Below are 16,396 nucleotides of genomic sequence, written 5' to 3' on the forward strand. Positions count from 1 at the left end.
GCATGAATTCATGCAAATAAAATATATGAAATGCATACAACTAATCCTAATGGTCAATGAAATAAATAGATTTCTTTTATAAAGTGATGGAGGAAAAGATAAAATTGCCTTAAACATTCTCTAATGTGCCAGGGACAGTGTTCAGTGGGTAAAAGCTTTGGATGGAAGCAAATGGACTTGAGTTCATGGCAAACACATATGTAAACAGTCATATGCAGTATACACACTTGTGACATCACACTTGAGGTAGGAGAAGGAAGATTGTGTTTTTTACTGGCCAGCAAGCTAGTTGAAACATTAACTTTCTGATTCAGTTGAGAGATCCTTCTGGAAAGATGAAGTAGAGATGAGACTGACAGGGAATTCTGATGTTAACTTGCACATTTGCCCAATTGAGTAAGTACAGCTTTACACACACACACACACACACACACACACACACACACACACACACACACACACACACACGAACAGATTCCATAGTTTTAAAGGGGAATAAATTGCTGGTTGAGATTGAGAAGTTTTTTTGCCATACTTTATAAGAGTAAAAGCAATTTATAATGATATATTTTTGTGATTTGAGATTCAATGTTACTTTCTATTATTAGATTTTAGAGTACACACATTCACAATTGAGAATTAAATTTTTATAATATCATGTTACAATAAACATGCTCCAAAGTTATTGCATTGGAAGGCAACACATCTATCCAATGCTCTCCTTTTTAAATATATCATATTATACTAAAAAATTGTTAGCCATTAGAAAAGTTAAGAATAAATTAGAATGAGATTTAATTTAATTTAATTTAATCTCTTTCCAGTCAGAGTAGTAGTAAGAAACAAAAGGAGGAAAATTTCTGGATGGTGAGTGAAGAACAGAGAATCCTTTATCCACTCTTAGTGGATGCTGTGGTTTGAAAGAAAAAAAGCCCCAAAAGGGAATGTCACTATTGGGATGTGTGACCTCGATGGAGTAGGTGTGATCTTGTTAGAGGAAGTGTGTCACTGTCTAGGTAGGCTTTGAGGTCTCATATATGCCCAAGCCACATTCAGTGAGTAAAATCACTTCCTGTTGCCTCCAAGTTAATATGTTGGACACTTAGATTTTCCTCCAGCACCTTGTCTACCTGCATGCCACTGTGTAACACCATGAAAATAATTGACTAAGCCTCTGTTAATGTAAGCCATCTGAATTGTGTGTTATCCTTTATAAGAGATGCTGTGGTCATGGTGTCTCTTCACAGGAATAGAAACACTAACTAACACATGTACAGTGGGCATGTATAATGGTACAGTTACCATTAACAGTGTTATGAAATTAATCAAAAAATTAGAACTACCCTGTGGCACACATGTGGGCATATATTCAAAGAAAGTTAAATACAAGCAAAGAGACACTTACATATTCATGTTCATTGCTGCTCATAATAATTAACAAATGGAATCAGCTTAGATGTCTATCAACAGATAAATGAATAAGGAAAAGATGATGTCATACATAATAACATTTAATTATTTATAGAAAATGTTAAATCTGTAAATTTAAAGGAAAAGGGATGGATGTAGGTATAAGTTAGGTGACCCAAACTTAGAAACTTATTCCATGATCTTTCTCATTTGGAGACCAGAGTTTCAAAATTACATCTTATGTAGTTATTGGGAGTGAATATTTATAAGTGTCATGAAATTACATTTGGGAATGAAGAGGGGAGAAAGTGATTTTAAGCAGAGCTGATGAGAGTAGTAAGATACACATGACATTAAAGTTGCAAGGAGAGCAGAAGACTATTGGATGTGAAAGGGTACAAGTGTGGAGAGGATGGGGAGAAGATGTGGCAGAGGTTCTACATAAATAATGTCAGAAAAAAACCACAGTGAGGTCCAGGATCCTTTATGCTGATTGAAACAAATAATGTGCTTCCATTATAAATACTTACTTTAAGGGATGCAGGTAAGAGGGAGGGCGGAGTGAGGGAAAGATTGATTTTAATATTCAAGGTAACAAAGTTACAGTGTACATAATATCTTAGGCAGAATTTACTGTTGTTATAATCCAGAATATGAGTATAGAACTTTTGGTAAGTGTAGCATAAAAACCAGTTTTATTCAAATTTTCACAGCTTCAGCATTTGCTCTCAGGTTCTTTATGACAGAAAATTTAGTTCTCATATTCCACAGTTTCCAACAACTTCCCTCACTTTTCAATGTTACAATCTTTCTTCATTACAAGCTTGCTAATTACTGTGTGATATGTTGTGGAATGCTAGTTAATCAAGTCGAGTAATACTACCTAGCTATTTATAAATACACATGAATCAAGAAAAATATATCTGTTTTGTTGTAAAATCTCTGAACTTGATTTTCAGTTATACCTTTAAATGCAATGCTAAAAATTAAAAATAACATGTAAAAGAAATCTCACCAAATAAGACAGTGAAAATATATTGTTCTATGTATTGTTTTTCAATCTATAGTATGTTGTGAATGTTCACTTTTTATGTGAATAACTGATTTAGAAAACCATATTTTCCTAATTCCTAAAAGTATTTTAATTTACTAAGTACATATGCTTCTGAATGACTGTAGGGGAAGCTGTAGCCACGCCTTCTTAGGCTACAGGAGTATGTGAGCAGGCTTGTGAGGGCGTGGTCAGAGTGAGTAGGGGGACTGTGTTTCATTTTCGGTTTCTCTTTGCTTCTTGCTGTACAGACTACCACCGGCTGGCTGGTTCGCTCAATAAGTAAGGCTTTTCCCTATTAAATACCCTTATATTTCTACCTGACTCCGTATTGCTAATTTCCTACTATAAATGACTGTCTTTCCTAGAATTTGCTTTTGTTTAAAATTGAGGAATATTATGACTTGAAGAAGCTGTTTCCTATTCTGTTAAAAAAATGAACTAGAAAACTAGGCTAGAGAAAATATGCATGAATTATTTTATAACAAATGAAAATTAAACGATTATTATCACCAAATGATTTCAAAATAATTATATCTTTACATTGTCTAATATTAATTAAAATCACCTTTACCATGTCTGATAGCAGTTTGTTTGGTTCGGTAACTGTGTTGATTAGAATTTGTATTTATTTATCTATCTATCTATCCATACATTTATTTATTTTTATTTATTATTTTGTTTTTTTCAAAGCAGTGTTACTCTGTGGCTTTGGATGCTGTCCTGGAACTTGCTCTTGAAGACCAGTCTGGTCTTGAACTCACAGAGATCTGCCTGTCTCAGCCTCCCAAGTTCTGGGATTAAAGGCTTGTGCCACTTATTTATGTATTTTAACTTGACCAAAGATGAATTCATTTGGGAAGAAATAAAACATTTTTAAAAAATCCTCTGTCAGACAGGGCTGTAGGGAATGACAGCTTTTTTTTTTTTTTTTTTTTTTTTTTTTTTTTTTTTTTTTTTTTTTTTTTTTATTGCTGCTAGTTATAAGGTGCTGGTGGTACTGGTTATACTGGGTGTGCTTTCTTATTTTTATTATTTGTCTGTTTGATTTCCTGTGTCATGTCTAATAACAGAGAGGAATAAAGCACATGCTACTGAGTGGTTTAGAGGGTTACAAAGATCTAGAAAGAGGTAGGGGAGGGACAATCATCATAGGAGCATATAGTATGAAAACAATTTTTTCAGTACAAAAATGTATAAGAAATGAAGAACAGAAATGAAAGCCCTTCAGAGATTCAGGGCATGTTGTAAGACCCTTAAATGAAAATCCAAATTTCTGCAACAAATTTGTTCCAAACAAGCAAACAAAAGATAAGTTCAGTAAGCAATGAACATTGTGGAGTGAATAATAAGCAGCTCCTTGCTTCCTGGTTCTACTCAAGATTCTGTTTCCAGATTCCTGCCTTGTTTTCCAGCAATGATGTACTTTGATGGGAATCTGAAGGCCAAATCAACACTTTCCTCCTAAAACTGTTTGCTGAGCCAGTTTATCACAGTAAAAGAAAGCAAACTATAACAAGAGTACTTAATTGATAATATTAACAAATAAATGGATGGAACTAGAAGAAACCACCCTGGGTAAGGTAACCCAGACACAGAAAGAAAAAATGTGATATGTACTCAACTCATAAGTGGATATCAAATATAGAGCAAAGGATAACCAGCCTATAATCCAAAACCCCAGAGACTCTAGGAAGTAAGGAGGACTCTAAGAGAGATATAGATGAACACCCTCCCACACACAAAGGGAAAGGAACAAGATATCCTGAGTAAATTGGGAGCATGGGGGAGGGGCAGGTAGGTAGGAGAAAGAGGAGGGGACATGGGGATGAGGGAGGAGAATATGAGGGTTCAGGAAGGTTGAGTTTGGGAAAGAACTGAGAAGGAAAGCAAGGAAAAAGATTCCTTAATAGAGGGAGCCATTATGGGCTTAATGAGAAATCTGACACTATGGAAATGTCCAGGGATCCACAAGGATGATCAAAGCTAACAATCTAAGCAATTAAATTCCTTCCCCCTATAATGAGATTGATGACTATCTTAAATGACATCATGAAGCCCTCATCCAGTAGCTGATGGAAGCACAAACACAGAATTCACAGCTAAGGACTGGGCTGAACTCCTGAAATGCAGTTGTAGAGAGGGAGGAGTGATGAACATAGGAGTCAAGACCATGCTGGGGAAACCCAGAGAAAAAGCTGACATGAATAAGTGGGAACTAATGGACACCAGTCTGACACCTGGGGATCTAGCATAAGATCAAACCAGGCCTCCTGAATATGGGTGTCAGTTGAGGTACCTGAGCACTCAAGGAGGCCTCTGGCAGTGGAACCCATATTTATCCCTATTGCACAAATGGACTTTGGGAGCTCATTTTCTGTGGAAGATTACTCTGGCAGCCTAGATACATGGGGGAAGGCCTAGGTCCTGCCTCAAATCATGTGACACACTTCGATGACCCCCTCATAGGGGACCTCACCCTCGATGAGGAATGTATAGGTGGTGGGATGGGGAGTTGGTGGGGGGAATGGGAGGACAGGAGAGAGTGGGTCAGGGGATTGGTATGTAAAATAAGGTTGTTTTTAATTTAAATATTTTGTTTTAAAAAATGGAAATAAATTTCGAACATTATAGCCAATAATAAAACATTTTCATATTCATATTATATGTACAAACATTCATAGATAATGCTTAATAATAAATAAAATATATTCATTAAAATTATTAAATAAGCCAGGTGGTGGTGGTGCTTGCATTTAATCCCAGCACTCAGGAGGCAGAGGCAGAGGTAGGCAGATCTCTATCACTTCAAGGCCAACCTAGTCTACAAGAGCTAGTTCCAGTACAGCCTACAAAGCCAAAGAGAAACCTTGTCTCTAGAATAAAAACAAAAAATTAAGAAGGGGAAGCATCAGACAAAAATATCAGAAAGAAACAACCAGAGATGATTTTATAATGTCAAATGAAACCTAGTAGCCAAATTTTATAATATATGTGCATATATATATATGATGTATCTATTAGAAACAATGTAGAAGAATTTAGAAAATTGAACACATATTAGAGTGTATAATTAATAATTATACATTAGGTCATGGATGGGGAATTATTTTAAATATAGTCAATGTTTCAGTTATATTTTATATCATATCACTACAAAATACTGATATAAATGAAGAATAATGATGAATCATGTGCACACCCCAGATTTTTTAATATATATCCCCATCTTTATATTAACATTATTCATTTGGGAAAATATTGTTTTTCATGGATTTTTTTAAACAAATGTCATAGTTCATAAAATATGGACTACTCTTTTAGAGAAAGAACTTATCTTTTCTTAAAAGACAGAACTGGTAAAAATGACTAAAGGCTTTGATTTGACACACCATATCGGCCATGACTGACAGCCTGCTTCAGGCCCCTGAGACAAATCTTGAGAAGAAGGGTAGTGTCTAAAAGCAGAGTTCAAGGAAAAGGTCTGGAACAGAGGAAAAGTAATACCTCAGAGAGTAACAAAAGCTGCCAAGGTCAAATTAAAATCAATCAATCAGTTTATAGGCAACTTGTGTGGCAAATACAAGGCCATAATCCTGTGATTCTGTTCCACACAGTCAAGTTGAGACATTTCTATAAATTCTACCCAGAAGATTGCAATCACTTACCAAAATAAGACACAAGTTGTCAATCTAGCTCATATCTGGAATGCTTTCTCTCTTCCTACTTCTTGCAGTATTTGTAGAATCACAAAGTAGGAACTGCACAAATATATAATTGACTTTAACAAAGGATTTCCTTGTCATTTCTCAGCCATGTGTACATTGAACATCCTCAGTGTTTGAGTGTGTATAGAGAATCATTTTAATATCTCTATGACAATGAAAATAAACAACTTGAGGTATTGCTAAGGGGGCTTCATTGGAAAGATTAAATAAACACATTAAAGGGTTCTAGAAAAGTGTTATGACAACTTTATTATATTCTATATCTCTTTGGCATGTTAGGTAAAGAAAAATGATCATTCTCTAGGACTCATACTGTTGGTTAAAATATACAGTTTAGAGCCAGGATCATACACCACTTATTTCTCCATATGTACCTAATCTCTTGTAATAATCTACATATACCAAGAAAAACTTTGGAGTTCACAAAAGAATATCCATGAATCTGTATATACTATTGATGGGAACACTGATGATAAAATACCTTATCCTTGTACATTATAGATATTTGATGAATTAAACAAATACAATTATTTAAGTAATTGCCTTGCATTTAGAATGATTATTCAATTTATTCCATCATATTTTAGGTAATCACATGAGCCCAAATGGAAAATAACTATAATAATTCATCCACCATCATTGTTTATGATATCTTTAGTAATTAAAATTTTCAGGTTTTTTAACAGTATATTATCAGCTTTTTCTCCAGATTTCTTTGTTTCTACATGTGCAGTGTGCCTGAATCCAATTCTAATAATCAGAATAAGGTAGTGCTCTAAGAATACTAAAAAGGTAACTAAGTAGGTCACCCTGACACAAAAGTAATATTGTTTCAAGATTTTCAGGCTCAACCTAATTATCTTACACCACAAAAGGTATAGACAAATGTGGGAAAGAATACTCTTTGACCTTTCTAATGGTTTCTTTCTTTAAATCATCATGTCCTGTTCAGGAAATACATAACTATATATGTTATACAGTTTTGTGTAACTGTATCAGGTATATACTTTTAAAATTAGAATTCATAAGAGCAATGCTATTTTCAAATATTTATTGCTATTATTTTATTCTTATGCACATGGGTATTTTGGCTTCATGTATAGTTGTGCCACATGCATGTCATGTACCAACTTAGGCAAAAGAAAGTATATCAGATCCATTGGAATTTCTTTTACAGACGCTGTGAGCTGCCATGTGAATACTAGGAATCAAAACAGGGTCCTCTAGGAAGAGTAGCCAGTCCTCTTCCCCATTAAGAATCTCTCTGCCTGACAATTCTATTCTAATGGTCATTTAATATTTTACATTTGGGGCTTATGGAGATAAAGTAGAAAGAAAAAGTAGAGATTTAAGTAATGCAAAAGAAATATGGGAAGGAAGAACAGTAATTAATTAGAACTTGAACACTTAAATTACAAAAGTGATATATGAGAAAATATTTGAATTCATACTAAACTGATAGTTATCATTATATATTTCACTCAGGATGGTTTCTTCTAGTTCCATCCATTTGCCTGTGAATTTCAATATTCCATTTTTTGTTGTTGTTGTTTGTTTGTTTTTTCTGCTGAGTAGTACTCGATTGTCTAACTGTACCACAATTTCTCTATCTATTTTTCAGTTAAGGGGCATCTAGGTTGCTTCCAGGTTATGGCTATTACAAATAATGCTGCTATGGACATAGTTGAACATATGTCCTTACTGTATGAATGTGCATTCTTTGGGTATATGCCCAAGAGAGGAATTGCTGGATCTTGAGGGGGACAAATTTCCATTTTCCTGAGAAACCACCACACTGATTTCCAAAGTAATCTTACAAGTTTGAACTCCCACCAGCAATGGAGGAGTTTTCCTTTTTCTCCACATCCTCTCCAGCAACAGGCTATCATTGGAGCTTTTGATTTTAGCCATTCTGTCCAGTGTAAGATGGTATCTCAGAGTTATTTTCAGTTGCATTTCCCGGATGGCTAAGGATTTGGAATATTTCTTAAGGGTCTTTCAGCCATTTTAGATTCCTCTGTTGAGAATTCTCTATTTAGTTCTGCACACCAACTTTTAATTTTATTGTTTGGTGTTTTGTTGGCTAGCTTCTTAAGTTCCTTGTATATTTTGGATATCAGCTCTCTGTCCGATATGGGGTTGTTGAAGAACTTTTCCCATTCTGTGGGCTGTCATTTTGTCTTACTTAGTGTGTCTTTTGCCTTACAGAAGATTCTGAGTTTCAGGAGGTCACATTTATTAACTGTGTTACATTCAGGAAGTGGTCTCCTGTACCAATTTGTTCAAGGGTTATCTCCCACTTTCTCTTCTAGGAGGTTCAGTGTGGCTGGATTTATGTTGACTCTTTGATCCATTTAGACTTAAGTTTTGTGTATGGTGGTAGATATGGATCTAGATGCAATAGTCTGTATGTATGAATCCAGTTGTGCCAGCAACATTTGTTGAAGATGGTTTTTTTTTCCATTTTATAAATTTAGGTTCTTTGTCAAAAATCAGGTGTTCATAGGTGTGTGGGTTAATATCAGGGTTTTTAATTCGTTCCATTAGTCAACCTGTCTACTTTTGTGCCAATACCAAGCTGTTTGCATAACTGTGGCTTTATAACAGAGCTTGAAGTCAGGGATGGTGATGCTTCCAGAAATTCTTTTATTGTATATGGTTGTTTTGGATTTCAATTAGGAGGCCCTAGGCACTCTATGGTGCCCTTGGTAGTGGATCAGTATTTATCCCTGGTGTAAGAAGAGACTTTGAGAGCCCATCCCACATGGATGGATGGATGCTCTCTCAGCCTGGACATATTGGGGAGGGCCTATGCCTGCCCATGATGATATGACAGACTTTGTGGAACCTCCATGGAGGGCCTCACCCTCCCTGGGGAGCAAAGGGGGTATGAGGTGTGGGGCTGGTGGGGAGTTGGGGGGAGGGGAGGGAAAGTGAGAAATGAAGCAAGCTTGTTTCCAACTTGAATTAATAAAAACAATTTCTTGGTAAAAAAAGAAAACAAAAAAAAAAAAAAAAGATACTTGCTGTGGAGCAATAAACAAGTTCCTGCTTGACTAGTAAAAAGAAAATATACATTTCTTTACGCAATACAGTGTATTATAGCTTAATAATTCCTAGTTTATTCTGCTTTTTTGAATAGTTGGAAATTTTAGTGCATGTTTAGTATTACTTATAATGCTTCATGTGTTAATGGTAAAACTTACTCTAAATATATTGCCTTATTCTACTCTGCCTGCGACATGGGGTGGAGGACATCTAAACAGTTTTTAATCACAGAAGCAAGCATGATGGACGATATTGTTTTTGTTTTACCTAACTTTATGTACTTAAAGACAAAAGAGCATTAAGTAATACTTTCAAAATTATCTTTTATTTTTAAGTTTATAATGTACTTACATCAATTTTCCATTTCTTTTGTACCTTCTCATCATATACTACTCCTTGATTTCTTTAAAATTTATGAACCCTTACTGATTTAGTATTTGTTCCATTCACATTTGTGTCTGTACATATATGCCTGTTCTTAAGTATAACCTGTTCAGTCTTTATTATTGATGACCTTTTTGCATTAGATTAGCAAGGGTTTTGGTCTTCCAGTAGAAAGATGATTTCTCTTAATTTCAACATCTCCCCACCATTTTAACTAGTCCATTTGCATTGTTCATTTTCTACATTCAAACAACCTGTCTTCTATTCCCTTGCCTTTTAAATTTCTAAGAAATCACTCTCCTGGATCATCCTTTGTCTGCTAATTTATATGGTTACTCAAATTTAACAGCAACTATCCAAAGTTTCAAATGCAACATCTGCATATGAAAAGGAATATGTACTTTTGTGTCATTGTTACACCATGTAAACAGTGAATTTTAAGGTGTTTTCTTAATTCTTATCAACATTTTTATGTATATTGTCAAATTATGCTTGTTACAACTAATTTTTAATATTGTTTCTTACTATATTCAAATAACAATAGAAATAGAGGTTCAAAATATATAATACAACTATAAATGCATAAATTTTATATGTTTATAACTTTTCACACATATAAATTGAGGAATTAATTTTAAATATTGTGAGTCCAGAAATCAACAGACTATATTTCACATAAAATAATAAAGCTTACTTAAAATCTATGGTTAAGTAAAATATAATCATTAATATAAAAACAAAAAAATATATAGAAGAAAATATAATCATGGTCATAGATTGACAACTTAAAAGATAATGATAAATAATTTTCAAAGTCTGAAATCATTATTATTATATACAATATGAGTTACTCACAAATATTGCTTAATTTGGCTGATTGTTCCACTTAATCTTCAAGAATGATCTTCCATGTGATCTACTGCATTTTTAAAGCTTTCCCATTAACTTTTTAATTGGCTTGAGTTTTTAAATTCTACTTCCCACTCAGGTTGAATTCTCATTGTTTCTATGTCCTTATTAAATATGATTTTCAAATTCTTATCTGCCCGTATCATTTCATTAAGCCTTATGTTTTTGATTTGTTTTTTCCCCTTTAACTTAATTTTCATTGAGTTCATCAAAATTTGGGAGGAGTTTTTTTTTTTCCGTCTATTGCTATGAAACCAATAGCAAATGCAATAGCCTAGAGGATGGTGGGCAGCTGAAATATTCTAAAAGTAAATATTAGTGTGCCATTATTGGGGAGTAAAAATGATCTACTTACTCTACTAAAATGCCATCCATTTCATTAATATTTATGAAAATTTAAAATGAACCACAAAGCACTCCACTGTGGTACTCTTCCCCTCCTTTTGGGCAGCTAAGTCCATGCTCTCCTTGTAGTGCTTGAGTTGATTCTTTTGACTTAAGTTATTTGTGTTTCTGAGTGGAATTCTTTCCTTCAGGAAGATAAGAACTGAAAAATACATATTATAAATACTTGCATTTTAGCAAAAGCAGACCTGACCTTTTTCTAGTGGTATCAGTCAGTAAGGAGGTGATTGTTTCCCATCAAATTTTATCAGTCTTCTGATATTTCCATACATCACTATATTTAGAGACCAAACCTTTAAGAAGTAGAAGACAACTACAGTCATATGAGTCAAGCTTAATTACACATATTAAGTAATATTATAGGAGCTTAGGATATGGAGACCAAATAATGACAGTATGATCACATCAGAAGACAGCCATCTACAAGGAAAGGAATGCAGAATAAACGAAACCCCGCTCATCAACTGCTTGTTCTCATGGATTGACAATAAATTTCTATTGTTGAAGCCAATGTCCCAGTGGTATGGAAGCACTAAATGAGCATGTATATTTATACATACATGTTTCAGTATGTACATATTGAAACCAGAAATCCTCCAGTGTGTAGTGCTATTTGGATTCATAGATCTGCCCTGGTGTATTAAATTTACAACCTGATGCATTCTACAGGATTACATCAAGATTCAAGAGTAAAGGAAAAGACTAAAAGATTGTTAAATACCTGTACCTGAACTTGATTTTGAAAATACTTTTTATACTTGAATATCAAAGATAAAACTAATAAAAAGTTAAAGATAGATCAGGAACAAGTTACCAGGATGAGAAAACTAGTAGAATAATTTGAATAGATCTTAGAAAGATGAATAATATTGTTGCCTGTGGAGATAAACAAGAAAATGAGAAACTCCATGACAAATATTCAGCACAGACCTTCCCAGAAATTTTTCTTCACACTTTCTCAAATCTGAGCAATGCTACTAATATTATTTCAGAAAGTCTCTTTTTGTGTCCCTTGCAATAGCTTTACTGCACTGCTGTAGTTCAATGAGCTGCTATTTTCTCATATTCTTTTGAATACCAGGAATGAAAAATGACAAATGTTTGGTTTGTGTAGGAGTGACTAGGGAACAATAACTCACTAAATAGAAAATTAACCAACATTTTTATTATAATTAAGAGAATTATATAGAAAGTCTTTGAGCAAATTAAAGTGTCCAAACTATATTTTAAACAGTGATTTTATGTAAAAACCATACTATGACAAGATTTCATATTTCATCATGAAAAAAATTTAAATTTGTTAGTGTTTCAAGAGCCCTTAATAAGCTAAAAACTCTAAAGTTAATTTCTAGAATAAAGCTAGGCAAGATATTTTCTATATTTTACCACAAAGGTGTTTTGTATCTAAACATCACTCTTCTATTAACATTTTTGTAGGTTCACATTACCTAACTTTATTTATTCATAAAATAAGGAATAGTTTCCACCTACTCACTTCACAGGATATTGAAAATTTAATGAAATCATATATATATATATATATATATATATATATCTGCAGAAGATTCTAAATAGTGCCATAAAATGAGTGTTTTATCTCAATAGGTGTCTCCATTTTTTTTCTGAATGACTTCTAACATAGAAATAGAAGAGATGATGGATAGATAAGTAGATAGTCAGGCAGACAAGGGAAATTAGTGGAAAGGGGAGGAAATAGAATAAATTATAATAGAAATAAATAGCTCCTAATTTTAGTGGAATTACTGTTTCAAAATTCTGAACATATATACCTTCAAGTATTTGCAAACTTTCAATATTGAGGCTTCCTACTTGCTCCTTGTCATTAGTAAATTGACTTAAAATTCAGGTTAATATTCACAAATCAAATAGTTCACTGTTCTCCTCTGCCATTTCATGACCAGGTTCTCATAATAACAAATTCCACCCAAACCTACAATTTTCAATATATATTATCAAAATTCTCTGTCTTAATTTTTCAACTTAATGATGTTTAAATTTTTGCATTACAGAATTTTTCCTCAGGTTATAAATGTGCAATTGCAAAATAACGTATTATAACTGAGTCATTTTCAAGCTTGTGTTCAGGGAATCCTAGAGTAGCAACAAAAAGCATAGATGGCAAATTATGTGAAAACTTCAAAAATGGAACAGAGTAACTACAAAAGTTCTTCAGATGTGCTGGGAGATTACCTAAGCTAACCACCTTCTAACCCAAATGCAGGTCCAGAAAAATGCTTCCACCACCATGATAAACCTTGGAAACTCAGAAGAAGTGTTAGCGAGATCCAAGTCTTAGCAAATCTCTTCAAAATGATCCTTATCCTCCAAGCAAGCCTGGTGACAACAGAGGAGATTTGCATATGTAGAATGAAGCTGAAAGCATGTGATATTTTACAACAATCTTACATTTTAAAATGACTAGAGATTACAGGTAGATGTCCCTCATTAATTTAATTGGCCTGAATTATCATCTACACAATATATATATATATATATATATATATATATATACATGTATATATATATATATATATCAGCAATCTTCCGGGTGACATATCAGACTGCATGATCAGTTGTATGTGACAGATCCCTCTAGAGGAAAAAAGCATTGTCTTAAAAGGGTGTTAAAGTGTACCATTCAGATGAGGTCAACTGTGTACCATGGCTGTCCTTCATAGAATGCCTGCACTCTAAGGTCTTAAAACAACTATATTTTAAGGAATATTGTCATAAGGTGTGTGACTTTTGCTCATGCTGTATTTATTTAACTCATTGAAGCTGTGTAACTGTGCCTGTCTAAAATACCTGGTGGTTCTAATAAGGAACAGAACAGCCAATAGTGAGATAGGAGCAAGGATAGGCAGGACTGGCAATTATAGTATAAGTAGAATGAGAAAAGAGGAAATAGAGTACAAAGAAAGGAGGACATCAGGGGCCAGCCACACAGACATCCAGTGACATGACAAACCATGGAGTAAGAGTAAGACATATAGAAAAAAATATATAAAAAAAAAGCCCAGAGGGAAAAGATAGAAAGGGTAATTCAAGTTGAGAAAAGCTGGGAAGACACAACCTAAGCTAAGGCTGGACATTCATAAATAAGAATAAGCCTCCCTGTCTGATTCATTTAGGAGCTGGGTGGCATGCCAGCAAAAAAGCAACAAATAATAATACAAAATTTCTACAAAGTAGCATAGCAATGTGACACTCCTATTTCCATAGGGTCTGAGGAAGCTTGAAAAAAAGACGGTGGGGTGGGGATATTATTCCCTTAAGACTTTCAGCTGGATTGTTTCTGTCCAGTAAGTGAGCTCTTGAGCACCTAGTTCATTATGCAGAAACAAAAATGAAGTTAAAATGTCTGCATAGTGCAAGCTTTGGCACTCTAGCAGTCTAGGAAGGTTGTATGCAGTTCCTGGTGAGAGGAAACTCTAAGGAGGACTCAAGCTTTAGCTTTCGCTCTCAAGAACCAAGAATCAGGCATCTCCAGCTGCTGTGATGTCTATCTAGGTGTAGCTTATCAGTCTAAAGTTTGCTCTTCAGGTCAGAAAAGGCTAAAAGAGACATAGTAAAAGAGGTTCAGACTGGAAAACCTCTAAATAGCTTCCAGTGTGTTTTACAATGTGCATAGGCTAAGTAAAGACAGAGAATGGGTATAGGGAGTCATAGAAAGAAATGGATTAAAAGCAATAAAGTCGTTGAAGATACATTAAGAGAAAATTTGTTTTAAAAGTCAGGTAAAGATGGGAAATACACAGCGACTATGGATCCTATATAGTATTGTATTGATTTTGAATTTTTTTGATTGCTGAAAAGCAAAGGACATCTGCTAAGACACCTGGAATGGAAAGCACTATTAAAATAAACCAACCTACATATTTTATGAATGCTTTAACTTTAAAAAGTAAAAAAAAAATGTATCTGTCAAAATGAAGTAAAAAAGCGTTAGGAGAAGCAATCTTACTTTGCTTTCCACAGGGAATAAGAGGCTGTGGATTCACTCCAGGATGATATGGATCTGTGGTCTGATCAAGAAATACTGCCTGAACTTTGACAAGTGACATCTATCAACAAAGATAATACTTGGCCTTCACCCACATTCAGTGTGACACACTGTAGAGAAAACTGTGCCCACATTCCCAAGAGAAAAAGGGAGTATATGGGTAGTATTTGATTATTTTGTGAGTCATGAATGTTTGTTTTAATTTAAGGGAATATAGGAATATAGGATAAAATAATGACTATTAATGTCAGATATTTTGCCTTGGAGTGGATTTTAGTAGGTGGATCCAAATTCAAAGTTAATTTTGTTACACTATATGTACAACTGTACTGTTGTTTTAAGGACTTTGGAATGTTGAGACAAATTTAAGGTAAGAGTTGTTACAACACACGGTATTTATGTTTCTACTCTTATTTAAATGATTTTCTTGTATATTGATAACAATTTAATGTTATTTTTGTTACAACATATTGTATATGTATTTCTTCTCTTGTTTAAGTATTGTATCCAGGCAGTTCATTTAAAAATGTAAGGTAAAATTCTAGTTTTTGAAAGCTATTATTAAAAACTATATAGGACAATAAAGAAACACCTGGAAGCACCAGTTTACTTTAGGGATTATGGGCTTTGAAGAAACTCTTTAGGAGTGTGCTTTTATTGCAGCATGATCAGCAGATGGGCAAAGAAACTATTCTTTCCTTTGACTCTTTAGAATGTGTTGTGCAGACTGGACATGCAGGGCCCACAGAAAAATGACTACTGAACTTTGCCAAAACAAGGTGGGATGGTCCTTCAGGGATCCTGATTCAGAGGAGAAATTGACAGACATTCTGCAAATAGAGGAAAGTGACTGACTAAATGCCAATATTGGCAGGCCAGTAAAATTTCCTCCTTCATTTTTTATTATTTTTTATTTAAATTCTTTAATTACTACTCATATTTACATGTCCATCCCCCATTCCCTCTCCCTCCCATCCTCCCATATTCCCCAGACCCCCCAACCCACCCCCCAATTCCTCCCCAGGGATAGTGAGGCCCTCCACCAGGGACCTTCAAAGTTCGCCAACTGCTATGGGCCTGTAGGCTGAAGAAGAATGCCCCAATGTTGCAGAGGAACTTTGGGTGACTGGCCAGGCAGTCAGATGTCTCTGTCATTTCTAAAGTTCTTGGAAGTTGTTTTTAATACATTTTTGTTTACTTAAATAATATTATATCCTTCTGGTGCCTTTGTTGGAGTTGAAGACTAGATAGTTAATGTTGCATTTTTCCTTTGATATGATAGAAAGAAAGTAGGTATTCAACTTTGGATTCACTAAAATAGAATAGATAATGCAATATTTTTCAGGAATATGCTAACTACAGATGGACAGAATATTGTAAATTAATTCTTGATAAATGTTTTGTTGTATATAGTATTATTATGTTAAAACTAAAACC

General features: G+C 34.1%; 1 long non-coding RNA gene across 1 annotated transcript; it reads left to right on the forward strand.

Moving 5' to 3' along the window:
* Positions 1-2,702: 2,702 nt before the first annotated feature.
* On the forward strand, positions 2,703-15,960 carry LOC113832262. Its single transcript, XR_003479461.2, has 3 exons — positions 2,703-2,743; positions 13,178-13,387; positions 14,935-15,960. It is a non-coding gene; the product is annotated as an uncharacterized LOC113832262 (long non-coding RNA).
* The last annotated feature ends 436 nt before the right edge of the window (positions 15,961-16,396 follow it).

The sequence above is a fragment of the Cricetulus griseus genome (genome assembly GCF_003668045.3).
Source record: "Cricetulus griseus strain 17A/GY chromosome 1 unlocalized genomic scaffold, alternate assembly CriGri-PICRH-1.0 chr1_1, whole genome shotgun sequence".
NCBI classification, from domain to species: domain Eukaryota; kingdom Metazoa; phylum Chordata; class Mammalia; order Rodentia; family Cricetidae; genus Cricetulus; species Cricetulus griseus.